The 16,997-nt window shown below is 37.8% G+C and overlaps 2 long non-coding RNA genes across 2 annotated transcripts; both read right to left on the bottom strand.

Annotated features, from left to right (window-relative positions):
- Positions 1–6,732: 6,732 nt before the first annotated feature.
- Positions 6,733–8,208, bottom strand: LOC128943436 (uncharacterized). The gene is made up of 3 exons (XR_008483724.1): positions 8,128–8,208; positions 7,436–7,546; positions 6,733–6,769 (listed from the first exon to the last, which is right to left on the bottom strand). It is a non-coding gene; the product is annotated as an uncharacterized LOC128943436 (long non-coding RNA).
- Positions 8,209–15,133: 6,925 nt separating this feature from the next.
- On the bottom strand, positions 15,134–16,093 carry LOC128943431 (uncharacterized). Its single transcript, XR_008483721.1, has 3 exons — positions 15,999–16,093; positions 15,381–15,475; positions 15,134–15,244 (listed from the first exon to the last, which is right to left on the bottom strand). It is a non-coding gene; the product is annotated as an uncharacterized LOC128943431 (long non-coding RNA).
- Positions 16,094–16,997: the final 904 nt, after the last annotated feature.

Genomic DNA, 16,997 nt, shown 5'->3' with positions numbered 1-16,997 from the left:
CCCCCAAAAACCCTCCCGGAGCTGCCGCTTCCCCTCGGCGCTCACCTGCGGGACGCGGGGCAATGCGATGCTGCCGGGCCCAGCCGAGCTGCGGGCTCGCCGTGGAACCCCGCAATGCTCCTTGCCCTGCTGCTGCTCCTCCTCGGGCTGCTCCCTCCGTGCTGCTCCTGTTCCTGCTCCTCCCCTTCCCCTCTCCCTCCCCTTCCTCCCGCTCCAAGCCCGGATCCCCCTTTCGCACCCCCTCTGCCCCACGGCCGCAGCAGCGCCGGCTCTGGGGTGTTGGGGAAGATGAAACAGGAAAGCCTTACAAATATGATTGTCTGGCAAAAGATTTTGAGAATATGGAAACTATAAGCGAGATTGAAATGAAAGCAAGCTTTGAGATCCCTCAGTTACTGAACAACGGGAAAACAACGGTGTGGCCGCTGAAAGTAATCCCCTTTTGATGAAACAATTCCCTCTGCTTGCAGGCAGGTCCCAGGGTCAGAGCAGCCCCTACTGAAGGGGTCCACAGAGGAGTTTTTAGGGTTTAAAATGTAGCACAGTATGGTAATGTAATGATTCTTACAGGTGGTATGGAAATGCTGTAGGATTTGTATCTTGTACTAGATTGCTTAGTAAGAATCAGAATATTCAACACAGAAGATTTATTATATTTTAATGGGAACTTTGCTGTTTTAGCTCTTACCTCTCTTACTCTTGCTCTTACCTCTTGTCTCTTAGCTCTTGCCTTAGATGCTCTTACCCCTTTTACTCTCTTACGCTTTTACTCTCTTACCTTCTCATCCTCTCTCCCCCTCTCCTCTCTCGGGCCTGCTCCAGCTGTGGCTGCAGCTCCCAGCAGGGCCCTGCACCCAGGCCCTTTGCAATAAACCCCAAATCCCAAAAGGCCCCTGCACCCAGGCCCTTTGCAATAAACCCCAAATCCCAGCAGGGCCCTGCAGCCAGGCCCTTTGCAATAAACCCCAAATCCCAGCAGGGCCCTGCACCCAGGCCCTTTGCAATAAACCCTGTTATGTTTGCCCAATTATCCATCATAAAAAAAAAACCAAATAATATTTAAGGTAGCAGCAATTTTAATTGAATAGTTTAGAAAATATATAAATTAGTGATAATTTGGTTCAAATAATAGCGCATAAGCAAAAACAACCGCAGGGTACGGAGGGCAGAGTTCAATGACCCTTGCCACTTCACGTACCAGCTTGCCAAGTGAAAGTCACCCCTTATATGCCATGTGTAAATGCCATCTCCTCCCATTTTCGGTTCATCATATCTCTATCTCCGCCCTCATAACCACCCTTTTCACGCATGCGCCACCACTCGGTTTGGTGGTCGCACAAGTCTTTGGGGGTCGTCACTGATGAAGGCTCTGTAGTCTTCTTCGTTGTCCTTTAATTCACCTTTGGGTTATACATGCGCACCAAGCCAGTATAATGTAAGCCAAGACTAATGTATCACTGCATCTGCATATTAAAGCAGTAAGTCCCTTATAATTAGCATTTTCTTGGACCCAACCAGGTTCTTGGTTATTTTTAGCAACGGTATCTTCAGCTTCTTTCCTGTGATCCTTGAGAACATCTGCTGGGAAGGGGGGGGTGGGTGGAGACCCTCCTTTCCCTCTCTTCTTTGGCATTACAACTTTTAGCTATTAACTATTTTATTATTCTCAAATATTAATTACTGTATCAATATTGATTACTGTTTCAATTTTTATCAGCATGAATCACACCTATTTATCACAACCCCAAGTTCCACGACCTGGCTGCAGAGATCTCTCATCTCCATGCGTCCCGACCGTGCCACCCCCATCAATCCTACACCGGGACAGGGGGAGAAACCCCCAGAGCCCCCAGCGATGGGCAGGGGGCTCGGGGATTAAGATGTACTTGTAGTTTTCTTGTTATGTCTAGGCTCTGAAGCAGGGTTTGTCATTGTTGTGAAACCAAGATTTGTCAGGACCCAGGACATCCCTCTGTCTGTCCTGAGCAGCCCAGATCCCTGCCAGGGGGCTCAGAGACCCTGGCACAGAGCCCAGAATGCCCCTGTGGTTTTGATTATGACCCATGGAGCAAATTACCAATCTGGTATGAAGATCAGCAAGCCACAACACTTTAGGTAGCATATTGGTGAAGTTATTACAGGATGGAAAAGTAGATTTTAGGGTTTTTGGTATGGGGGTTCAGTAGGGAAGATGGAGGGAACTGGGTGTGTCCAGCTTTCTCCTTCTTCTTCTTGGCCTCCATCTTCTGCTGTGATGGTGGCACTTACAGATCGGTTTAGAGTAGAAGCTCACTGTCTAACATAGGTGATAGGTATTGGAAAGTAATTGTAAACATTGTATTTGTCATTTTTAGAATAAAGACATAATACTGCCCTGGGGGAGGCAGAGTGCTTGGAACTGTCTTGCTGAGCTCACCTTGGCAGGGCAGGAGAAAATTTTTTACAGATAAGATAAATGAAACAACCTTGAGACTGAGAAATGAAGAGCCCTGACTCCTTCTTCAAGCGCCGGGCTGGGAAAAGAGACTTTGGAACTGTTCTCGGGGTCACTCTGACCAGCCAGAGATCTTGACAAAGATTAATCAAGGATTAATACAGAAATAGATGTTCTAATCTATCCTTGCACTTCTGCTGGTCCCTAGGAAGGCTGGTGGGTGATTTCTGTCTGTGTTCAAATATTTAAAGCAACAACAAATAGTCCCACACTTTATATTTCATATGAAGAATTTAATGGCATCTTAACATTGGTTTCACAATCTTATAATGTGCATATTTTACTCCTTGTGAAGCTGAAATCTTTTTAAATACAAGTAATTCTACTGAAATTTTAGAAGTTTCAAAACCATTTTAACATTCTGAAAACAAAACAGTCTAAAAAGACAGGTCTAACAGCCATTAAAATGCAGGAAAAAGCAAGAGGACTTCAGGTAAAAGAACATTCATTTAACAGCTACATTTCTTCCACTAAGTATTTATGTGTTAAGAAAAACAGAGCAAATGTAAAAGAACAGAAGTTTATAAAACCAGAGTTTATAATGCCAGAAACAGCTTTGAAACAACTTTCTATGTAGTTCTATTTATTTCAAAATTTAAAATTGGCTCATTTTTGTCCCAACATTTTGAAGTATTAAACACACTGAGTATGACAGAAAAAAGCAACAAATTCCTAACCCTGAGAGAAGAACAACCGTGCAAGCAATGCCACAGCACTGGGCATTTCTGCATTTTAAGCAAAGAGCTTTACAGCATCTTTAATTTTCCTTTTCCTGTCCATTGTGGAGAGCGCAGTCCAGCCTGCCTCGCGCATCCTCCTCATGGTTTTGAGTTTCAGAGCAGAGCCTGGAGATTTCACACTGCATGGAGCTGGGCTCTGGGAAGGAAAATAAAGCCATCCTTTCGTTTCTGTAAACAATCTGATTAACTGCTTGCTTTAATCTTAGGAAAGGCTAACATACCTTTTTTGGTGCTGTGGAATGTAACTGTGAAGCTTGTGGATAATCTTTGTACAGATTTTTAAATGTTTCTTCTTCCGAGACTATGCTCTATATGATTAAAAGTTGAAAGTTAAATTAAAAGTTACTTAGTCACACTACATTAAAATTACTTTTTCTTTCTGCCTAAGGATATTAAATTATGAAAAAGAAAAGTTGTCATTATGAGGCATAACAGTTCAATAAAAAGAATGTTAATTATGTACATACAACTACAATTCCAGAAAGAACCAATAAATTAAAAATATACATAAATATTGGCTGGAATGTGGAAGCCCAAACTCTTTATTTCCATTCTCAGCCCCAGCAGTGAGCACAAAGAGCTGCTCAGCCCATGATTTGTTCTCTGGCTCTTACCAGGAGGTCAGTGTGCTCAGAGCTGTCTGACTGAGTGTCCAGCTGCACAAGCACTTTCTGCTTTTTCCTGCTGCTCTGCCCTGCAGGCAGGTTTGTGCTTCTTCCACTCTGCATTTTATCCCTTGGAGGAGTCTTTATAACACATGTCTGGGAAAGAAAATGTTTCTATTTTTAGATTACATTTTATGGGGTAAGTATGGAATCTAAAGCCAAACTCAGGACCCAGTTTACAGTCTGAGTGTCCAAGAATTCACCTGAGAGAAATGGTGGAACTCTGATCTTTCCATCCAAAGATGGAGCAAAGACCCAAACAAAGTGGGGTGGAAATATCATTTTTTATATTATTTTTGTTGCCAAATGAGGAGAATGAAGGGGAAGCTATGGAAGAGCTGAGTTTCATGGCACATTGTATTTAAGTTCTCCATGCCTATCTGCAGAAATCGAGGTTATTCTGAACTGCAGCCACTACATTGGACTCTGATAAACATCAAAGAAAATGGGAACAAACAAAACTGCAGGAAAAGGCTTTCAAAGAAAGATTGGTAGCTACATCAAGATTGGTGTTTCTTAAAATAGTCTTTTCACTAGAAGTGAAACTGAGAAGCATTGAATGGTCCAGTGCAGTCCTTTTTTAGACAGAAAACATCAAAATGGTGCTGGATTCCATTGTTCCAATGTGAAAACCACAAGTGAACTCCTGACAGGGAAGAAGGGTCAGTTCTGCAGTCAGGAATACTTTGATACTTTGACCATTTTTACAGCTGTATCAGCTTTTTTCTCTTCCATAGAGGAAAAGTGCCTTTACAAATGGACACTTTTAAGACTAAGTAAATCAGTTCTAGAGACATAAAAAAATCAACAACTGAGCAAGAAAAATTACACACTGGGAGCCCTTCCAGAAACTGCTGTCTAATATCTCCATGGAATGGTGTGACCCTTTAAAATCCCTTCTTATCCCAGGGGGAAAAAAAAAATAATCTACAGAGAAGTAAGAAATACAGGCAGAAAAATGCAACAAGAAAAATTCACTGTTAGGAGTTACAAAACTTCAATGTTGGACTGCCCAAGGGGCTTCCTGTACTGAAGAAGACTTTTTTTTTTTTTTTTTTTTAGGAATATAATTTGGAGAGTTTCTATTTTTTACATGAATAGATTCACTGCATAGATCTAAACAAGGTTTAGGAGTCCCAGGAACATCAATTTGTATTTTCTATAATTTAAAATTTTAAGTCTAAAGCATTCTACCGTCTTTTGTTGAATGGAAATAAATTATCATGGCACTTCAATTGATTCTACACATATAAATACTACCAAATTCTAAAAGCAATTAAAAAGTTAAAGTTACCTTGTGTTTCTTTTCACTTTCAGGAATCACACTGCCAGAGTGCTCTTTTACAAGATTCTCCTACAAAAGAGTTATGTGACAGCAAGGAAATATTGATTTGAATTCAGTTGTTAAAAATCTTCTTGGTCTAATTACAGAGCACAGTCTATAATCACAGACTGCTACAAAGTTCACATAAAAATATGACCAGGTTTGGTACAACCCCAGCATTCAAAAGTCACTGAAAAACCCCTTCAGTTTAGGGAACTTTTTTGCTTTAGCTAGTTAAAATTAACTAAAATAAAGGAGAGTTTTGTTTTGTTGTTTGTTTATTTATATGTAATCTATAATCACAGACTGTTACAAAGTTCACACAAATCTATGACCAGATTTAGCACAACCCCAGCATTCCAAAGTCACTGTTTTTCTGTTCAGTTTCATTTCTTACCCAACTCCTCCCACAGCACAAGCCCAGGCCACACCTCTCACCCCCACTGCTCAGGGAATAAAAAACTCCACCTTTTCTTCCATTTCTGCTCTCAGCTGTTCCTTAAGGGAGGACAGTTCCCTTTTCAAACATGACAGCTCATTTTCCTACAAACCGTTAAACAAAGGACAGGGTTAACTCTGCACAGCCCAGAAAAAGGAAAACAGTCCCAAGTGAGGCAGTAATTAACAGGGACACTCATTAGATACACAAGATAATTCTATTTGCTTTTCAGCCCTATACTTGAAGCTTTGCTTTAGCTTGTTTAACAAAGACTGAAGCACTGTAAGAAACCGGTACTTGATCAGAAGTGTTCAAGGTAATACCTTAAAACCCTTGGGAGAACAGGGGTGAGAGGGCACAATCTAAATATTGAAAACAAAAGTTTCCTATTCAAAGTGCGGAGTCAGAACACGACCCACTACCTGGAGGAGCAGACACAAACACACTGCCACTCCAATTTATTTTTAGAAACATTTGGAGTTTTTAGCGCCCAGAATAAGATCTGTTGCAGCAGGTTGGGTGGGACTGCTGCGGGTAAAAATTAAAAGCACACTGGAAGAGTTCCCAGAGAATGTCTCTGGTGGGAAAGACCCCAGAGCACAGCAGGAAAAAGAAACTCTCTAAGCAAATTGAAAAAAGATCTTTAGAAGTCACAAACTGACCGAAGATCACATCTTTTGTCTCTCTGTGCTGTCGGTGGGCAAGAGGGAGGGATTGGGAAAAAAGGTGTTTTAAGGGTTTCGTTTAATTATCATTACTCACTTTTAATTCTATTAATAATAATTTTTTTGCACTATTTAAGTTTGAATCTGCTTTACCCTCAAAGTGTTTTTCTCCTAATCGTTATCTCAACTCAGTCCTTGAATTTTTCTTTCCCCTCCTCTGCTCAACAATAGCAGAGAAAAATGAGTGAATGTTTTTTTGTGTGTGCCTGGCACTTAGCCAGTATAAAACCACTACACAAGGACATCAGCCCCTTCACTGAATTATTGACCATTGCAAAGTGCTCCTTACCAGTGCCCTTTCTGATGAGAACTGCTTTTGCTGTTTCATTTTATATACTTTTAACTCTGCATCTTTTTCTTCAACCATTTTATCATATTCATTCTGTGGTAAAAAAACCAAACCAACAACAAACTCAAAACATGTGACTAAATGTTGCAATATAGAGTTATCCAGTCTTAAAACATCATTTTTTCAAACCAGGCTCTTAAGATTCATAAAGAAAAGATTCATTGATGCTTCTGCAGAAACTGTAAAACAGGAAATGCTCAATTCAAGTATTATTTTGTGGACTGGCAGAGAGTGCTTTATTTCTGTGCAGCAATATGTGCTCAGCACTAAGAGCCAGCTGTGCCATCTTTATTAATGTAGCTGCTAAAGATATTGCAAAATGAGGAATAGAAAGGTAAACTAAAATGTGTCAGGCTAAACTGCTGACAGTCACTAGGTAACCTCTGAGAAAGAGGCCAAACTGATACTGAAAAATATTGCATTCAGATGGTATCAAAGGAAGCCTGAATTGAAAAAAAAATCTAAAAATCCCAGAAGTTTAGATGAATGGAATGTATCTGCCCATAGGAATGTGTTCATATTCTTCAAATGAATTTGATTTTAGATGATGCAAAGTCCAGCATGTGTTCATCTTCCTTTTCCCAGACTCAGGCCTGTTTCTGCTTTGGAAAGGTCATTAACGTGGTGTCACAAATTATAAACATGGTATTGACATGGTATCACCCATTGCAAACTACAGCAAGCAGGAAAATCTCCGACCTTGTGCTTTTCCATCAGTGCCACCATCTCAGTTATCTTGTGCTGACATCTGGCATCAGTTTCTCTCTGTATCATTGCAGTTTCATCACAAAGCAACCTCATCTTTTCTACCTGTCAGTAATAAATTGCATTTCATTCATCAACATAACAATATATTTCTTTTAAATCTCAATTTCTTCTTCCCCCTGTGGGTGCAAAGTTTGCAGTCCCACTTGGGCTTTATTTGCTTTTAAGATCCCTTTCAAATCCCTCATCTTTTCTGCAGATTGTTAAAATGGGCAAGATCAAAGGTACAGCCATGGCAGGCAAGCTCACTGCAAACCAAAAGGCCATTTCAAGCACTCTGCCCTAACATTTCTTAGCATTGCCATCAAAAAAGTGTGGGCGGAAAAATCCTAATATGGGAGAAGTTATAATCTAATTTAACTGGGCTGACTTTATACCAAGGGTGGAATTTCTTTAAACTATATCTTGAAAGAAGGAATTTTTAATGGAGTTCTCATTGTCAAAGACATATTCAAATATTTCAACCTAAGCACCTAATGTACTAAAGCTTTGCTCACAGGCATACAAAACAAGTTCCATTTATGTTGATAAGACTGAAATATGAGCAAGGACTCTGGATATTAAAGCTTCAGAACAACATTTTAAACTAAAAAAAATAAATTGCAGTAAAAATTAACACCTCTCACCTCTTCACGAAGTTTATTTTCATTTACTTTTCTTGTTTCTATGTCTTTTTGATAGATGTCAACTTCTTCCTTATGTTGCTTGTTCATATTTTCCATCTCTAACTGCAATTTATTCACCTTTGGAGAAAGCAGAATTGCTGCTGTTATTTGTTTAGGAATGACTATGTTGATTATTTTTTCTTACCTCTTATTTTTGAGCACAAACACTGTTACTTTTCAGGTATATGATTCAAGTGTTTCCTATTTAAAAGTTCAGGGTTTTTTTTAATAAAGAGTTGAACTTTGGCCTGAAGTGAGTTAGAAAATACTCAAAGGAACAATGGCAACAGCACAATGGGGAAGACTGCCCTAAGCAGTCACCCTAAATGCTGTGAATGCCTTGGAAAAAAAAACAAATGGAGATGGAGATTTTATTCCCTCTCTTGTAAATCTGTATCAGATTTTCACAGGTTTTATGGTACATTTTCTCCCAGCTGTGCATTTTCACTACAGTTTTTTCTTTTTAAGTTTTTCATATGAATATCCTCAAAAAAGTCCACTTTTCTTCAAGTGCATTACCCAAAGCTGGACACAATATTCCCATCAGAGGGATTGCCACTGAAGAACACATTTAAAGAACAGCCTAAAAAGAGTAATATGTTTATATATATATTTCTATTAAATGCTTTTCTGTTACAATGAGGTTGCTGAACCCTGTTCAGTCCACTATCAACAAAAGAAAACAAAAAGGGAACAGATTGGAAACATCATTAATTGCAATGTGAATCCATCTCTTAAATGTCCAATAGTCAGTGCCCAATGATTAAAAATGGAAGCATCTTCTAAAAACTATGAGCTCATTCCTGCAAAGTCTGGATCCTAGATCCATAAACCAGCTCAGAATGTATAACAAGTATTATCATTACCTACACTGGAAGTTAAAAACACTCACCTCATCTTCTACACGGTGTTATTTAAACCTACCTTCCCTTCATAAGTATTGCTTTTCTTGCTTTCTGCAGTAATTTTCTTTTTCAGCACCTTATTCTGTTGAAATAAAACAAAACAAGCACTGTACCTCAATAAGTTAATAGAATTATGTCATGGTTTAACTGCATCAAGATATTCCAGCTTTCATCAGGCAAATAACTCTTTGTTGTGCAGCTCAGGTTCCAGAACAATTCTTCAAACAAATGAATGTTCAGCTAATTTCTGTGATAATTACTGTTTCTTCACGACCTTAAGAAAGGCTCCTCCTGAGCAGCAGCAGGGAATAACAAATGAGGTGCAGAATGGAAATTAAAACTGAGATGCTGCTGACAGAAGGTGTCAAGATGTCATGACCAAAAATACAAGTTATTTATTTTTACAGTGAAGTTACTACAGTTTGTGCCAGTGCAGAATTCTTTTCTACTAGTGGTAACTGAGATACTCATACACGTACATAAATAACACTATGCACTAAATGAAAAAGAGTAGAAGTTTATTAAAGATATTATTTTTGTAATTGCTCTTTTCAAATTAAGGCTCATTTAACAAATCAAGTGATCCCTAAGATGACTCTCTAATTTGCTCAGGGTTAGGATAAGAAAAGAAAATGTATAAGTTACATAGGTGTATCTAAAGGCATCACAGCAGACAAAAACCTGCTGGAAAGGCAACCCAAAGTATAATGTGTTTATGTATTTGTGACATTTAAAATCTCTACACACCTCCTGCTGCAACTCTTCAATGCATTTGGTTTTATTTTCCATCTGTTTCTTTAAATTATTCATCTGAAAGAGATATTTCAGACATGAGTTAGTAAGTTCTACAAATGACTCCCTATGTGAGCAATTCCTGTAGATGTTCTCAAACCTGCCCTTGCACCAGTCTGGTTTGTTCCAATGGGACTGAAACACCAGCTGCCATGTTAGAATAATCAGAGTTTTAGCCATAAAGTACCACAAGATGTTAATTAATAGCAGTGAACCAGTTCCTTAGTGGTTATGGAGTTAAGAAAGAAGAAGAAAAAAACCCCAAGATCTTCACAATTTAAAAAATGCACTTGTATGAAGTTCCCTACATCCATGAAAAAATGAATTTTCCCAATTATTTTCTAGAATCTTCAATGGCTTTTCCTTTCTTGAAATTTCATTTTCAGTTCTCTTAACCTGAAATTAAATTGTAAATCTTTGACTTTTACAATGAAATTTTGAAATTTGCTAAAAACCCCAGGTTGCTTTGAACCAATAGAAAGAAAAGTAAAAATGTTTGAATCTATTTCAGCTCAAACTCACACTACATATAAAAAGCTAATCCAGAGCCCATCCATCACTGAGTGGGTATATGAAAAAACAGAAAAGCAGGTTCTCTGTTTGCCTGAAAACAAATAAATCTTTAATATTAAACTTCCAGCACAGAGTGAACATCCCAGTGACTGTGCTTGTCTTTTGAAATACCAGGGCTCACATGGGGACACGCAAGGGCACAGCTGGCAGCAGCTGGGAAAGAAGAAACCTCTGGCAGAGATCACATCCCCCAGGCAGAGCTTTGCAGAAAAAATCCCAACAAAGATTTTACAGTCAATGCTGCCCTGCAGGTTCTGTAAGATATTTTCATGACACAGGACATACATTTTCTTCTCTTTCATCCAGTGTACTTTTCATCTCTTCACCAGTCTTTGCCATTTTCTCCTTCAAAGACTCCAGTTCATTTCTAAGTGCCAAATTAACAAGCATTAGTAAATATTTCCTTATTGCCTTTAACTTATTTTCAGTACTTCTAACAAACCCATATTTTATTTTCTGAAAAGAGCTGCTAATGTTGATGGGAACTTCACATAAGCTGCTCAATGAAAATGTTCTTAAAATGCAGCAACAGGCCCAGTAAGTCAATATGTGAACTGTCCATACTTCTTGTAAGTAGGAAAAGATGTTCCAGGAACCCAAGGAAAATACATCCTGACCTGGACTATTGCAATGCAGCTGTGAAACATGGGAGCTGCCTGTCTGTTGAACTGGGGCTACAGAGAGTAACTCTGATCCAGTTTTGCCTTGTCACATTTCATCCATAACCTTCAGCTTCCATTTGAATTTCCTTCACACCTGAGATGTCTAATGCAAAACAAGACAGCTCCTACTATGGAATACAAAATGATGGCAAACATTGTTCCTGCAGCAATTGGTATTTCTATCTGAGAAAATTTCTACTTGGCCAACAGCAATTCTGAATAGTTTCTGTTTAGCCGTGTAATCTAAAAAAACATTAATCAAAAAATCCCAGAAAGCAACATTTGAACACAACTAACTATTTGAGTCTACTTCCTTTAACAATATCAGTTATTAATATTTGGTTTTACTTGCCTTAGCTGGCTATTTGCCTCTTCTAGATTTTCAACTAACTGCTTTGTATTGTCTTCTTTTTTCTTACTATCCTAAATAAAGACCCTTGTGTCAGCAAAGAAATAAAATTCAAAGTGACTTCTTAAAAAATTCAAAGCCATCCAAAGCACACAGACCTGCCTTGTTCACAAGTGTAAATACACTTCCTTTCCAATTCAAACACAAAAAAATTTGCTCAGGCACTCTACAGATCCAAGTCATGTTGCAGCTCATCATCTAATTTGTAAAACTGAGTCATTTGCCAAATTGAGTATTGTCCTTTCAAGAAAGCTGGAAGTTTACAACTTGCCTCTTGTTGTTCTTGCAGCTTCTGGAGTTCTGCAGCCACAGCATTTTTCTCTTGTGCTGTTTGTTCTTTCTCTAGTGAAAGCTTACTGAGATACACTGTTAGCTGTTCATTCTTTAACCTAATTTAAAACAAATGGCCAAGAGGAATAAGAAGATGCATTTTGAAATCTCCTTTTAAATTAAAAATACCCATTATCAAGTGTTATTCCATGCTGAAAGAAGTCCAGGCCTTTATCTACAAATATAAGCTTTGCAGCAGAGTCAGAGAGATGTACGAAGGTGCCAGAAGAAGGAAAGAAAATCAGAGCCAACTTTTATATATATATAATGGTTAGTGAAGATTATGTATTTTAAAGCAAGATTAACAATGAATTCAGAAACTTTCTCTTCTTGTTAAATAAGTGAAAGAACAACTACATATGCCATAGAATACACATAAATAGATAAGTGGAATTTAGAAATGTAAGTATATAATTAATGGCATATATGTGGTTCAAAATTTCCATTAGAAAACAATCATAGTTCATTTCACTGTGGATTAAAGCAACTTCTATATTACACCAAAACTAATGAAATATCCCATTTTCAAAACGGTCATACGCCTCTTGTTCAAGATCTGTTTTTAGAGTCACAAGCTGCTTTAAATAATCTTGTTCCTTCTTAGCTGTTCTTGTCAGCTGTGCTTTCAAACCGTGGAATTCTTTCTGCAAAATGAAAAGGAAGAGTTTTGAGTTCCCATGTGCAAACTCCAACTGCTGGAGGTCATCAGACATGAACTAAGAGCACAAGGCTTTCAGAAGAACCCAACAACATCCATGCCATGGATTATCCAGATTGGATCTTTCCAGTCTCTGCTGGGATCTGGAAGTGGTGTGAGATAGTGAACTGTGACACCAGTGCTGTTCATGTCTGTCCTCTGCTGTGAGTTTCATTACCTGGGCTGCAAAATTAGGGTGGGACCCTGCTCTGGGTGCTGTTTCTTATGTATAAACTTGTATCCAAGTCATGATGTGCAACTTCACTATTTCTAAAAACATGTAACTGTTGCCTTTCTTCAGACCTCTCTCATTTGGAGAGCATTTTCATTTCTCTCTCCAAATGTTTCTCTCTCCTCAAATTTTCTGTACTAGCCTCAAGATTCTTCTTCAGTAAAAGTGCTCCAATTTACCCATTTTAGAAAATGAGTGAAACTTAGTTCAGAACACTCAATGCACAGATTATAACAACAAGCAGACACAGTAAAATGCACACCTGATTTCACACTATCCTAACTTTAGTTGATATGAATTCTTGTTAGGCTTGTAAATATAAAATCATAATGAAAATAAACCTCTGTTAAGAGTGTATTTCATAAAGCTTATGAAGCTTTCTTATAGCTTCATATAGCTGTGACAGAAAATGGGCCTATGTCACAGCACAGCAGGGTTCACAGAGGCCAGAGCTAATTACCTTCCTGGAAGGAAGGAAAAATGGGAAAACTTTATATCCAGAGGGAGTGGCATTTGAATGGGCATGAACAAAGAAGGAAATAACCAAAAACCTTGAGAAGGAAAACCAAAAACATGGGAGACAAGAAAAACCAAAAGCACAGGAGACAAGAAAAACCAAAAGCACAGGAGACAAGAAAAACAGAGGCAATAAAGAATTCTTCAAAGAAAACACTGAAATTGTGTGTGAGAAAGTTTAGTAGAAATGTTAAGGTAGACTGGATGGAGTTTACTTATGACATTTAAGATACTTACAAAGCAAGAGGAATTTCATATGAAGAGCAAATGCCATGAGATTAATAAAATGAACATTTACCAGAGTTTCTGACAGCTCTTCAAGTTGCACTTCTTTATCACATTTCACTTTAGTCATCTCTTCTACAGCACATGGAATGTAAAATGAATGGAACATAAATGATTTTTCATATTTAGCAGGCAGTATAAAACATTTCCCCTTTTGCAATACCCAGTTCTCAAAACTTGTTGGATTAAGTTAAGAAACTGAAAAGCTCATTTATGACTTAATCTAAATGTAGACTTGAGAAAATGATTCAGACATTAGCAAATCTATATCTGAAGAGAAACTGAATATTTATCTTAAATAAAATTTAGAGCCTATTATGTTTTCCACAAATATAGCTTCAAGTAAACCATGGACTGTAAGACTAGATCATTCTCCAAGTATTGATGCACCTGCATTGTTCCAGAAAAAAAATATGAACTGCTGAAGGTATCACATAAATATGCTGGGAAAGGAAACCAGTTGTTACTAACTTCTAAATGGTTTCTATGTGCACATTCACAATTCTGGGATTTTTTGCAAGTTCTCAACAGCAAGGCAGAGCTCTTACTCTGGGGACTAAGGAGCACATCCTAGAAACCACAGGATGTCAAATTGATGATATTTAAAACCAACCCCTGCCAGCATCATTGCACTTCCAGCATGGGGAGGGTCACAGAAACCTCCATGGGAGGTTTTGTCTCTGCTGCACAAGTCACTCCTGGCACCTGCAGTGCTGCTGCTCTGAGCTGCAAACCAAAATTACCTCCAGAAGAATTCATGCATGAATGGTCTGACAATTGGAGCTGTGCACAGCACTGCCCTGTGGCTGCTGCCAGCACCAATGACCCCCAAAGAAAAGGGATCAGCTGAGTAAAAATAAATCCAGGCATTCCTGACAGGTACAGGCACTGTAAAATCATTTCTCCAGCTACCAGAGACAGTCCATTTCCAGAAAAGAGCAGAAAACATTTTTATTACTGCCCAGCTCATTTTCTGCCTTTCTACAAGCCTTACCCAGTTCAGCAGATTTATTCTGGAGCTCCAAGATAAGCAGCTTTGAATCATCTTCAGATTTCTTTAATCTAAGGAAATGGTAAATGAAAAATCCCAAATGTAGGGTACAAAGCACTGCATTTGAAACTTACAGGACAATAAGACAAAGTCTTAGCACAAGCACTTTAAGAACATTTATCTTTCAACAGGCAGGTGATAGATCTGCCTGCAACACACATCAAATTTCACTTTTAAAACCTCAGAACAGTAGACATAAAAGTAAACAAATATATACCTACAGAAATCTGTATTTCTTAAAGACAGAATTATGAAAGTTGGAGGGGGCAAAAGATTACTTTTTATACAGTATCAACTATCACAAACAAAAAAAATACATTAAATTCTCTGCATTTAGACCACTGCGTGAAAAAAATTTCAGCTTCATTTCCAATTGTTATTGATTTCGTCATAGACTGCAACCTGTAAGATCACTCTTGGAATTTAAACTCATTAATTTACCTATTTTGTTCTTCTTGCAGCAAGCTTTTCAAATTGGCAACAGAAGTCTCAAACTCCTCTGTCAGGGCTGCAAGCAAAGCCTTCATTTTTTTACATTCTTCCTCCTGCTCTTCCTTTTCTCCAGTGACCTGAATTAATGTTTTCACTGTAGTCTGGAATTCAGTTTCCAAGTTCTTCTGAGTAACCTTCAAGACATGATATCATTTCTAAACATGTTTTGCAACAAAGATCTACAGCTGTTTCATGTCTAAAGTATCCATAATTACTTATGCAAATACTCATCTAGTCTATTTGTACTGTAAAACTATAAGCAAGGGGTACCTCTGCCTTTTGCAATGAAATTTTAGCCTCTTCCAGCTCTGCCCTCAAATGTTCTTTACTGCCCTGGGATTCCTTTAACATTTCTTCATTATGTACTAAGCAAAAAAAGATGTTTATATTTTTAAAAATAGGATTATTTACTAAAAAATGCTGCTAAAAATGGAAAATTACATACATTTAAAGAATGTAACAAAGACTAATGGTACTGACATCATATACTATAAAATAATATATAAAATTTGAATATGGATGGCTTAAAAGTATTGGCAATCAAGTCCTGAAAAGTAAGTTTCCTCAGTGACATCTGCCTGACTGTAAATTTGCAAAACTGAAGCAACATATTTTTCCCTTGTAATTTTCAAAAGCTCTCACTGCTTGACTCACCCTTAAAACTGCCCTGCCAGTCCTGCTCCCACATGAGCAGCTCCTGTTCCAAACAAAAATAAGGCCCTCAAGGCCCCAAAATTCTGCTGCCAACCAGCAACAGAATAAGACTATCATGGCCCTGTTTCCTATGCTTCTATAAACAATTACATATAATAAATAAAGATTCATAAACAATTACATTTCAATTCTATAAACAATTACATTTAAACACAGCAGGCAGAACATTCTTACATTTTGCTTCCATTAAGTCAGCAATCTTATTTTGTGACGTCTGCAGCTGAGCCTTGATGTCTTTTATGACATCATCTTTTTCATCTCTCTGTATGGTAAGAGCTGAAATCTAGAAAAATGCAAGAAATATCATCATGAAGTCTGGAGAAGGGACAGATATTAATTTTCATTTGTACCCAGGTATGATAAGCAGACATTTTGCTGTCATTCAAGTTAGATTAGATAGATTAGATTAGATTAGATAGATAGATAAGATTAGATAGATAGATAGATAGATAGATAGATAGATAGATAATATTTGGCTAGATATAATCTTAGCCAAATATTGATCAAGTCACATTACTCTAAACAAAAAAGTTCTCCAATTCAAAATCAAACCATAAATTCCAGTAGACTAAAGAGACTGAAACACCACTAAACTTAAAAGAATTTGACTTAAATGCAGCTTCAGATGTTATTTTGTCTTTTTTACTAATACCCAGAAACACTTCTTGGCTCTTGCATTGCCCCATTAGTCCCAAATAAAGCTCTACATCTTAGATGGCAAAATGAGCAAATCTGCTTTTCCTTTTGACTGACTTCCAGTCTGCATTCTTTTTCAAATTTTTCCACTTTTTCTGCTTCTTCTTTTACTTTGGAGATACAGTAACATCCATAGTTAACATTCTAGCTGAAATAAACTCCAAGCTCAATACAACTTCCAGTTTAAGGTTGCCTGGAATTGTACAGCTGTACCATTTGTTTCCCAAGAGTAATTGCTGAGGCAATGTTTGATTTTATAATGAAAATACAAACAGAAGAGAGCATGTGAGAATGAAACAGGAACATAGCAGGCTATACATAGAGAGAGAGAGCATTTAGCTAAAGTTTCTGTAGCTATACACTCGTGCATTATCATTTAAATAAACAAACTATGGGAAGTAAGTACTGATCTCCAGACTGTTCTTCACAGACAAAACTTCAATTTTGAGTGACTGTTTGAGAAATAAAGTTCCAGCT

Source organism: Melozone crissalis, unplaced genomic scaffold (genome assembly GCF_028551555.1).
Source record: "Melozone crissalis strain CALT ecotype California unplaced genomic scaffold, PUWL_Pcris_2 ptg000046l_1, whole genome shotgun sequence".
Lineage (NCBI taxonomy): Eukaryota > Metazoa > Chordata > Aves > Passeriformes > Passerellidae > Melozone > Melozone crissalis.
This window is presented reverse-complemented; position numbering and strand designations above follow the sequence as displayed.